This window comes from Hibiscus syriacus, unplaced genomic scaffold, assembly GCF_006381635.1.
Source record: "Hibiscus syriacus cultivar Baekdansim isolate YM2019G1 unplaced genomic scaffold, ASM638163v2 tig00110020_pilon, whole genome shotgun sequence".
In the NCBI taxonomy this organism is placed as follows: Eukaryota; Viridiplantae; Streptophyta; class Magnoliopsida; order Malvales; family Malvaceae; genus Hibiscus; species Hibiscus syriacus.
Window position 1 is genome coordinate 2,476,643 of NW_024062568.1, and position 12,792 is coordinate 2,489,434.

The following is a 12,792-nucleotide window of genomic DNA, read 5'->3' on the forward strand; positions in this document are numbered from 1 at the left end:
GCTGTGTGCGACTGCGATGATGGTAACTTAGGATTAGGGTTGGATCTGATCGTCTAAGTTAAAAAAGAACTTGTCTCAATTACGGTGAAAATCTTGACTTTATTTCAAGTTTAAATAAAAATTAAAATAAAATTCATAACCTAAGTAATCGAAATATAAATTTTATAGTTTACCCATAATAATTATGATACGATGAAAATGCATCAACATATTACAAATTTAAAAATATATTTTTGGTCTTCGGCAGGCAAAAAGGATTGTATTTTGCAGTGTAATCTAATAAAATATCTTTGAATAATCAGAAAAAAAGAATCGTCCAGTCCATATTTGTTGTGAGTTCTGCAAAACCCTTATTTTTCTGATATAATACAGAAGAAAATCGCTCAAGTTAATTTTGTCGCCAAGGCTTTATGTTATGGGACAGTTGACAGCTCAATCGCACACTATGTTTTTCATTCGATGAAACTTATATATCTTATTAATCTTATTTTAATTTTAAAAAATTATTTTTTTAATATTTTTGTAATAATATTAAACTAAACGAATTTATTTTATCAAAATAACATACGAATACATTTAATGTACCATAAAACAAGTAGTTATCAATAAAAATCTAAAATAATTTATATTCAATAAACAATAAATACATTTTAAATTCATACAAAAACCATGCACGATTAAGATAAATAAAACATGAAGTGTTATGGTTGAATTATATATCAATTATTCATTACCAACTCATCTTCCCTGCCCTTCATTCGTCGTCTTCAAACCCTTCAGTTCTGTCCCTATCGCCAACATTATTCATTGTTTATTTATGGTATTTTTTACATAATCAAAATTATAGATAACATCCAAATAATCATAGTTAGAATAAATTACTGTAATCCATAATAATACAAAATAGATTAAATCCAAACATAGTAAAAATTAAACTAAAATAAATTTATACTACAATTTTACACAATTGTTTTAGAATAGAATTCGAATTTAAGATTTTAAATTTTTAATAGATCGACATTACATTTAATTTGATACCTCTTTCAATTTAATTAAAGACATAATTTGTTACATATATATATCATTGATAAAACAAAATAAAAAAATTTTGAGATTTTTTTATTATTAATAATTTAAAAATTAATATAATGATTTGTATCTTTTGTACTTTTGTTGTAAGAGGAATGAACAAGGCATGTTCAAACCATATGTCCAAGTCATTATTTTTGTTTTTTATGAAATTGAGTTAAATTTTATTTAAAAATGTGAGTTTGTGTCAATAATGGAATTTGATCTTTGGACAAGATATGGCATATCATACTTTCCATTGATATTAAACTTGTTTTTTCCCATTATATCAAAATGTGAGTTTGTGTCAATAAAGAAAAAAATTAGACCTCAATTTGTCCAAATAGTCACTGACTCCTATTTTTTTTTTTAACATTTTAACCTCTAACGTCTCAATTTTGATAAAAAAATAATCTCTGTTAGATGAAAATCATTAGTTGTAATAGTCAATATATGTGTTTAATTACTGACATGTTATGTGTCACTCACTTAAAATAATGATATGACATATGTCACATCATTAAAGTCATTATATGATATATGCCATATCATCCTAAAGTAATGACATAGCATGATAAAATAATTACATAACATGTGTCACATCTAGTAAAGTGATTACGTTGCACGTACCACATCACTCAATATAATGATGTGTCGTGCCACATTACTCATATTGATGACGTGAAATATACCACATCATTAAGTAAACACATACGAAAATATCACATCAACAATATACGTTGACCGTTAGTCAACTAAAAATATTCATCCAACAAAGGTTATTTTGATAAAAATGAAAATATTAAAAGTTAAAATACTCTAAAAGAATAATAGAAATCAAAGAGAACATTTGAACAAAGGTTAGTAACTAATATTGTGATTATATCATTTGTTTAAGGTACCAAGTTTTGGATGAGCCATAAAATTGCAGGAATCAATTCGAGTAAGCTTTATTAATTTCGAATCATTAAGGCATCACAATCTTATTAAAAAATTGTATTAATCTCATATGCTTTGGTCCACCTCATTTATTATTGTCCATTACGATTTTGGACACCGAAAATCAATCAAACGATGATTAATAAATATAAAAAGAGAATCAAATCTGAATAAAGAAGTGGTGGCATGCAACATCATGCAAAACTAAGGGTTTATGCCTCAAATTTCATGCACGTTAAAATATGAAGAACAAATATTTGGAAAATATTCACGTTCACACACTGTCTTTGCTTTTAAATATGAGAAAATAACCTCAGTGACAAAAAATGCCTTATAATATACGAATTTAACCAATTTTTTTTGGATTTGCCAAAATGACCAACAAATTCGCAACGCGAATTCCAATTTCGTAACTCAGTTTCCAAATTCGCAACGCGAATTTGTAAATCGCAAAACAAAAGTCAAATTCGCAACGCGATGGTCAAATTCGTAACACGGAAGTCAAATGTTTTTATACGAAACACAATATTAATTTCACAACACAAATGTAAACAATATTATCGCAAATCATCTCTAACCTAAAACCCTAAAGCACAACTCAGACCCATTTCCATCTCTCACTCTCTACGGCGACATCCGTCCCCATCTCCGACGAAATCCGTCCCCATTTCCGACGAAATCCGTCTATCTCCATCTCTCAGAGCAACCCTCACAACCATTCACGGTCAGAAATGGAAAATCAACCACTGAGGGTTAGTTTTTTAATTATTTTAATTTTGAAATTTTTGTATTATTATTAGATTAACCATTTCACTGAGATTGCTAAATTCATTCGGTTGCTGCCAATACTGCTAAACTGTTTAGTCTTTAACCCTGTGAAGTTAGTATTTGTCTTTGTTTTGTCTTTTTATTGAAGTAACCTAAATTGCAACACCAAATTCGCAACGCGAAAATGAAAATCGCAACGCGGACGCGATTTTCAATTTTGCGTTGCGATTTTCATTTTCGTGTTGCGATTTTCATTTTCGCGTTGCGAATTTAAGTTTCAGAAACTTCTTTTATTCTGCAAATTGAAATTTGAATGAATTGCATTACTTCAACCAAAAAAACAAAGACAAATACTAACTTCACAGTGTTGCTAATTTAAGTTTCAAGAATAAACTACTACTATTTATGTTGTCCTTGAACCTGCACTAAACCTATATGTTGTCCTTTTAAATGTTTATATAAGTGCTTACTTCTGGAATGTTATCTGATGTATTTTGTGAACTATGATGGAATAATGACTTGGGTGAATATCGTGCTAGTTTGAAACGTATTTGGCTTTGTTTTCACTGTTTAATATCATGTCTGTTTATAGTGTATAATTTGTAGTTTTTGGTATATCTAACTTGGTATGTTTATTGTTTTTGTAGAAATTTTTTTCAGCTGCATTGACCTTAAGGAATAAATTAAGCAGAGCCACTAAAATTGCGTCAACGCTTACACCTCTATAAAGAAAATTGTTTGAGGATACTTGCTTCGGGCCATGGCTGAAAATGCAACATACGGGTGGAGATGCTATGTTGACACATTTGTTTCTTCAGACCATGACTAACAATCTACCCGATGGGGTACAACGTGGTGATAAGGAGATATGGTTTCATTTTCCTCCGGCACCGGCGTATACTTGTTTTGGGCGGGAGGAGTTTTGCTTAATCACCGGTCTACGCTTCGGACACGATGATGTAGGTCGGTACACTAGTCATATCTCCCGCCCATCATGGTTATATCGGGTTTTTCCTGAGCTGGCAAAGTCGAAGCCGAGTATACACGTCGACGACTTGAAGAGATTATTTGATAAAGATGGTTTTACTCGGATGGATGACCTTGATGTTATCCGAGTATGCCATTTATTACTTTTGCATACCGGCTTTTTAGGTAAAGAGGGCAGACAACCAATCTCCGAGGACCTAATATTATTGGTAGAGGACCTAAATGCATGGAACCTATTTCCGTGGGGTTCATATCTATGGAAAGCTACCTGGAAGAAGTTGTCGCCTGCCTTTGAGGACCGAAAAAGTTTGTGGGGCGATGGTTATAAATACACTTTGACAGACTTTACTTGGGCCTTTAAGGTAAGAATTTCTATATTATAATGTTTCCAAAATTATAATTAATTATTTAACAATTACTAATGTTTGTGTATTATATTGTTTGTAGATTTGGATATTTGAGGCTTTCCCCAGTATGCAGACATATGTGATAAAAAGATCAAATGATATTCCTAGGGCTATTACCTGGAAGATGATCCGCATGTTGGATTGGGAAGAGTTACTCCCATATACGACGATGAATGATATAAGTTAACACACAAATAATACCATATAAACAAGTTATTACTAGTACAAGTTTAACTTTGTTTGAGCTTTTATATTGTTAGGTGGCCAACTATCCATTACAGAGGCTAACACCCACAGAGGCTGAGCTTGCCACTGACTGGTGGCAAGCTAGTAAGCGATTTTTTGATGGGATGAATGATGAGCACCCCCCACCTCGAGAGCCATCACATGATCGGGCTGATTCTATAGCTCGACACCCGAAGCCATCACCTGATCGAGCCTCTTCTCCACCTCCACCATCACCTATTCCATCACATCATCGAGCCTCTTCTCCACCATCACCTCATGATAGGCGACCGGCAAAGAGGCCACAACATTTATCTCCCTGTTCTCCTCCTCTACGGGATGAGTTAGGGGAATTACATGATGAGGTCAGTGCTTTACGTCATGAGGTCGGTACTTTACGTGAAGATATGGCGTGATGAGGTTCGATATTTACGTGGTAAGGTGGATTTTTTACGCGATGACAATGGTGCGCTACGCGGTGAGGTGTCTACCTTACATGATGAGGTTGTCGTTCTACGCGAGATTGTTTCATTGTTGTAGAATGAGGTTAATACTCTACGCAATGAGGTAAATTTGTTTAATACTATACTAAAAATGCAAATAACTTTTTTTCGACATTATTTATTTATTTATTTATTGATTTATATATTAATTTATTTTTAGCGGCCCGATAAGGTAGATGCTTTATGTCAGGTTTTTCTTGTACGATGGGGTTCACACATCAGACGTCGTGCACGTGTCATTACATCTCCGTTCACCCCACTAGTGCTAAGACTCCATAAGAATAAGCCCGATGCACCTATCATCATTCAAGAGACGTCTCCTATCGTTCAAGAGGCCCCTCTCATCATCGAAGAAGCCCCTCCCACAGTTCAAGAGGCCCCTGTCATCGTTCAACTGGTCTCGCCTGCCGTTCAAGAGCCCGATTCACATGGCGTCATATGTTGACATATTGATAAACCCCCTCCCGTGCCCGATATGATGGATGCGAGTTGGCTTTCGTATGTGTTACCGGCCAGTATCATTCCTCAGGTTTATTTTTTTTTGAATATTTTAAAGGTTTTCATAAATTTTATTTGATGTGTGCAATTATTTATGATTGCAGGTGTTTATCCCTATTTTGGAACGTCGTCATTGGCTTCTCGTCGAGCTTCAGCTCCCATCCCTGAAGATAATGGTATATGATAGCATGTTGAATTACATACCATTGTCTGATTTGAGAGATATTATTACAAAGGGATGGAGCGATCATTTGGCTAAATACTTGAATGCGCTTAATTATTGGATAAATTATGGAAACAAGAAGCCAAAGAAGTTCAAAATTACAATGATCAGAGACGAGACTACACCACAACAAACGCAGGGAGCCAGAGGGGATTGTGGTCCTCTCGTATGCTTGTGCTTGGAACGTTTGACGACAGGAAGTATACAGTATCTACCTCCCACAGATAGAGATAGAGCTGTAGTAGCTTGTGGTTTCGGCATTATATGGCCATATCGATATATGCGAGACGCTGCCTACCTGCATCCGCGTGCTGAAAATTGTACATAAACAATTGGTAAGTTTGAGCAAGTGTTGTTATATGTACTATTTAATTGGTTTGAAAATATTTGGTTAAGTACCTAGAATTCAGTAATTTGTTGTTTGTTGGTTTTAGATATATAAAAAGTGTTGTTTGAGCAAATGTTTGGTTTCTGCAGGTTAATCCTGAAATGAGCTGCGTGAAATGTATTTGTGCATAAACAACAGTCTGGGGTACACTTTTTTTTTCTTTGTTTAATTGAATTTTATATTGAAAGTTGATTTATTTAATTGATGAGGAAATAAGATTTATTTTTTGATTAATTGATTTGTAAAAGTTGATTTGTTTAATTTGATTTGTAAATAAGAATTATTTTTTTGCTTGTTTAATTGATTTGTAAAAGTTGATTTGTTGTTTCTAAAAAATTCAAGCTCATTATGTTTGAAGGCAAAAAAAATCTGTTGAAGGTACAAATTCGCAACGCGAAAGTCAAATTCACAACGCGATTTTCGGTTTGCGAATTTGACTTTCGCGTTGATCGCAACATACAACATCAAGGTATATACAACATCAAACACATTCCAAGCTATAAATACAAGCTAAGGACACTTGAAGAAGCAAATGAACAACTATCCAAAAAATCAAACACAAGAGAAAATCCCAACATGATAACAATTGAACAGATCATATCAATGTTCAAACTCAAGTTGTAGATTTTGATTTCCTTTTGCTTGGCACCATATGAGATTTGGATTTGGATTTTCTTTTGTTTGGCACCATATGAGCTTTGGATTTTGATGAGCATCGGAAGCATTTCGGACTTATTATTTTTGTTATTATTACAAGTTGTAGCCCTCAATTATCGGGATTTTTAGTTGACATTTGTTGTATTTCTCGTATACCACCTAGATCATACACCCGAAACGTTTCTGACGTTTTAAAGTTAACCAAAAAATACGATGGTCGGAATTTCCCTCGCATTTAAAGTTGAAAACAAAACAATAGAAATTTGGAATAATCAATGATAACATGCATATTGGCTTGGGCTAATATTTATAGTGGAGTCAAAATTTATATTGAAATTCAAACTCAAATTGAAATTTAAATTCAAACTCCAATTACATATGAAATGAATTTGAAATGCAGTGTTAAATTGAACATGGAAATTGCATAATTGATTCATACTGTTCAAGTAACATGCTTTATGAACCATCAAGCTAAAAGACAATATTGATTGAGTTCAAAGCTGAGTTGTGAGTTGATGGGGTTGTCACACTTGTCATATGGTTGGATTAAAGTACTCACATGGAAGAGATAGATTGTTTTGTTATACACAGCCCATCTCATCTGAATGAAAATATACATACAATATAATCAAACCAAAACATACATACACAACAAATTTATGCATAACAATGTTCAAATAATGTACCTACAAAAATGAAATTAATCCGATGAAAAAGGGTTATTTCTAACGAAGTCTGGAATATTATTTTTCCAAATAATGTACTCATAACAATGTTCAAATAATGTACCCACAACAATGTTTAATTGATTTGTTGTTTAATTTTCAATCTGCATTATGTTGAAGGTAAAAAAGACATGTTGAAGGTAAATTCGCAACGCGAAAGTCAAATTCACTATGCGATAGTCAAATTCGCAACGCGAAAGTCAAATTCGATTTGCGATTTCGCGTTGCGAATTTGACTATCGCGTTGTGAATTTATCTTTCGCGTTGCGAATTTGACTATCGCAACGCTTATTTCGTGTTGCAAATTTGACTTTCGCGTTGCGAATTTGACTTTCGTATTGATCGCAACATACAACATCAAGGTATATACAACATCAAACACATTCCAAGCTATAAATACAAGCTAAGGACACTTGAAGAAGCAAGAGAACAACTATCCAAGCAATCAAACACAAGAGAAAATCCCAACATGATAACAACTGAATAGATCATAGCAATGTTCAAACTGAAGTTACTAATGAATGTCTAACTGAAAATGTATGCATTCACACATAAAATACACATAATACAACGTTTGCATTTAAAAATCACCTAAGTTAATAAGTCCCAAAAGGTGAAGCCGGTTGTGATTGGGATTTTGATTTTGATTGCGATTTTGATTTCCTTTTTCTTGGCACCATATGAGCTTTGGATTTTGATGAGGATCCATTTTTTGGTAGAGGAAAAGATGATTGTGATGGCACTGGTGATCCATAGGTCAACCTTGTATGACCACTTTCCTTGCACCGACTACATGTCGACATCCTCTTCTCTTCACCCTTAGACGGTATACGATCGTGATTTTTTGGTCGGCCAGGTAGCCTGCTATCCATGACTGGTGGCAAAATTGTTTGTAAGTCATCTGGTATGTCCCACTCAGAAGGATGTGGGCATGGGTAGACAATCTCAGCATAAGTCTGTCGATATACTTATGTAGTGTAGCAACCATAGCGTATACGCTTGAATCATCTTGGTTTAGATGAAGAGCAACTTTTATAATATGGCCACACGGATAACCAGATTTTTGCCATTTCTTACAACTACACGTCTTTGCATTTAGATCGACAAGCCCATTTAAGTTATTATCCAATACTTCAAACAAAGTGTTTGAACATAGTTCAACTCTCCAGGACGTTGACTTTACAACACGTTTCGTTATCTTTTTTTCAGTCCATGGTGTAACACGACGTTCCAATGTTCCTGTAAATTTAAATAAATAATATTTAGTAAAATATATGATAAGTTACGAATTTAAAGAAATAATACCTGCATGGTTTCTTTTCTTGTAGTACCACTGTTGAATAGAGGCTAAAAAAACTCCATTAACATAGTAATGGGTAATTTCCGGGAATGACGACTTAGAGCGTTGATTGATTCTGCACTATTAGACGTCATGAAACCATATCTTGCTCCAAGTTGATGTACTCTTGACCATCTTTCAAACCCGACATCTTCTAGTGTTTGAGCATATTGAGGCAAAACACGTCTTAAACAATTTATATGCTTATTAAAATCCACTTCCCAATAATCTTTTACAGCCTTCCAATATGTCCATTTGTGATTTTTTATACCAGCAGACCTTGATTTTAGATTTCTGTACAAATGAACACCACAAAGTCCATGAAAAGCATCTGGGAAACACCTTCTAACAGCGTTGTCAATTGAGTTTGCCCTATCGGATATGATTGTCAGATTGCAAATAAGACCTATGTAATCCCTAAGATGCCCCATAAACCATGTCCATGAATGAGAGGTTTCAGATTTGCCAACCCCGTAAGCTATTGGCAGTATCTCATTGTTAGTGTAACATCCCGAAATCCGGGTCAGTGACTAAAATGAGAATTTTTGAATTTTGGTGATAAAAGTAAAATAGTTTAATAGTTTAATGACTTATTAGAAATATAGTCGAAGGTTGTTTGGTAATTATTGAATGAATTAAAGGGCTAATTGGTCATTTGATAAGAAAGATATTTTTCCCCTTTTATAAGAATGAATCACGTAGGGGAAAAGAAAGAGTTATCTGAAAACTCTCTTCTTCTTCTTCTTCCTCCCGTATCTACAAGCTCAAAGGTAAGTTTATGATTTCTTGATTATTTGTTGATTTAGAGGTTGAGTTATGATCACTAGATGATAATTAAGCTTAAGGAAAGCTTAATTTGTTCTTAAACAACAAGATAAAAGATATATGAGAGATTAAAGATTTTGAGTTCTTAAATGAAATCTTGGAATAGAGTTCATTACTCGTATTTGAAGACAAATTTAACTTGTCATCAACTTAATTAAGGGATATGAAGTGATGGAATTGAATTTAGAACAAGTAGAAAATTTAGTATGATTCTTGGATTTCATATGGAAGATAGAATTTTGAGTTTAAAGAAGTGATTATGGAGTAGAAATGAGTTTAAGTATGTATATGAAAGTTAGGAATATTAAAGGAGGTGAAAGATGAAGAGTTAAGCTGAAAGAGAGTGAATTCGTGCGTAAAATGTAAATTCTGGGTTGTGTGCATCGATGCATCTTGGATGTGTATCGATGCACTCTCAAATATTGAACATCGAATGCCAATAGTGCATCGATGCATAAGGAGTGCATCGATGCACCCGTTTAAAATACAAACATCAAATGGGATTTATGTACCGATGCACCGGTAGTGCATCGATGCACCCGTTAAGGAATGCATCGATACACGGTAGAGTGCATCGATGCATGCCTTCATTAAAAGATGAAATTAGATTTTCTCTTAGTCTAAGCAGTGATAGATTATATTATATCGATTGTATATTGATAGTATAAATATATGATTGTGTAGATATCGATCGAGAGAAAGTTTCTGAATAATTGAAATATTAGAATTGATCCAGAAGAGAAAGAAAGCCATAGGAGTAATTGATAGCAAGTGAGGCCAAGATGAGTGCATATTAGTTAGTTTATGGTGCTAAATGGAAACAAGATTTGTGACAAGTCTATTTCCTATGTTAGAATGCATGAATATATGATTATACGTATATGAATGACATGAATTGTATGTATGCTTGATTATATGGGTTAACATGCTTTTGAATATAATGATATGAGAAGTATATGCTATGTGATGTATATATATGAACATATGGGAAACTGAACTATATGATTGCATGATAAAGATATGAGTCATATGACATGTTATATGTGAACATGAGAAAACAAAGTATAAGATATGAGCTATGTGATCCTATGAAAATATGAAAAGAAGCTATATGACTACATGTATACGTGAAAGAAGCTATGAGCTTATATGACATGTGAAATGATAAAGTGAAAATGCCCATGTTATATGATACGAGAGCTATAGGTATAGTTGGCATGCCAAGAGTTGAGGGTCTACGCGGTCTTTCGGGACATACAGTGATCCTTCGGGATATTTCATAGGTCTTTCGGGACAAAATCTCATAGCCCCTAATGGGACCCCTTACGAGCTGTGGTGACAACATAGTGCACAACCTCCATAGACTCACATATCTACAGGTCTCATAAATGTACATGGGCTAGACAAAGATATAACAATAAATATATATGTGAAGAATATGCTTTTGTGATATATATTGATATGTGTATTGCACGAGTCATATGATGATATGTGTATTGTTTGGTTACACGAAGCATATGTTGGTTAAAAAGGTTAGGTTCAAGAGGGTATGATCAACACATATAAATGAAAATAATATGGATAGTGAAATAAGATTAATGGAAGTAAATGATGAGTGTATGTTTCTGTGTATATTTGATTATACATAATGTTATATTGTTTTGTGTGATAGCATAGTATGATATGTTCATGCATGGTTAACAAGTTAGAGTTTCTCTTATAAGTTTAATGCCTCACTAAGTCATAGACTTAGCATGTGAGTGTTTCATACGTAGGTTCTGGAAAGCAAAGTGAGAAGGTAAGAGGAGCAAGACAGGTCAGCATTCTCCTTACAAAGTTTCAGATCAGAGAATAGATGATTTAAATGTGTTTGGTTAATCTGAATATAGTTGGCATGTACTAATTGATTGAGTTGAATAATCTTTGATCGATTTTGGTTATTTTGGTCAATTTATGTAAATAAACAGCTTTTATTTTAATGTTAAATGCATGCAACTAACAAAAACGAGTCAACAAAATTATAATGATTTACTAACCGCAGCACCAATGGCGATAAACAGCAACTCAAAGCATCCATCTCTATCTATTTTGATATGAGTTACCGACCCAGGATTTTTAAGCTTTAAATTGTGACAATAAGCTGGCAGTTGGGCAAACAATGCTTCTGGAGACCCCCTCAACAATTCCAATGCATAACATTTGGCTCTCCAAGCTTGAGAATATGAGATACTAATCTTGAACCGAGCATTCATGTCAGTCATAATTTCATGTCCCCGATATACCCTTCCATTCAAAAACATTAACTCAGCCAGAAAACCACCCAATACCTTTTTGTTTGCCTGTCTATGGTGAGGAAAAACTTGGGTTCTTGAACATGTATGTTTATCAATAAAAGTCCTAACTTGAAAAATTTCGCAATCTTTTATCCTCTTTGCAATCATACGCCACGTACAGTTTTTGTCAATCATACGCCTTGTTTCGAAACGATCTTTGCTTGATTTGTTAACTCTTAGTTGATAGTCATCTTCCACACATTTCGTATACAAAGCTATCTTCAAGTCTTCATTTGTATCAAAACAATCATCTTTCTTGATACGAATAACTTTTGTGTAATAATCAACTGATATCTTTACCAACTCTTCTTCCGGTATCTGAAGTAATTCCGGCATATTCCAGTTATACTCCCCTGGTATTTTCTTCTTTTTCCTTTCTTCGGGGACTTCTTCTTCATTTTCTTCTTCAGGGTTATATGAATTACAGAATGGATGTTCAACATGTTCATTCACAGTCGTAACTTTCTCCTCATTATCATCAACAACATCTTCCTCGACAGCGGCTATTTCATCATCAAAATTCAGGTATTGACCAATATCAAAATCATTTTCTTCTTCCATCACATCATCAAAATCCGAGTATTGACCAAGATCAAAGTCCGGGTATTGACCAAGATCAAATTTTGAATACTGACTAGTACTCATAATTTTTTCTGTTGGCTCATAATCGTCTAACTGGTCAATACAAAAATCGGAATTTGGTGTTGAAATTTGATTGGGATTTGGATTAGGAAAATGTTGTGGGTTTTGAGATTGTGTTTGGTATTGGAAATGTGGTGAAACAAAATTTGTTTGGTGATGAAATTGTGGTGGAACCATTAAATTTTGGGTTGAAGAACTTAGTTGATTACTACCCGCTACTGACCCAACTTCACTACTTCTAGGTTCAACAACATACAATGTAACA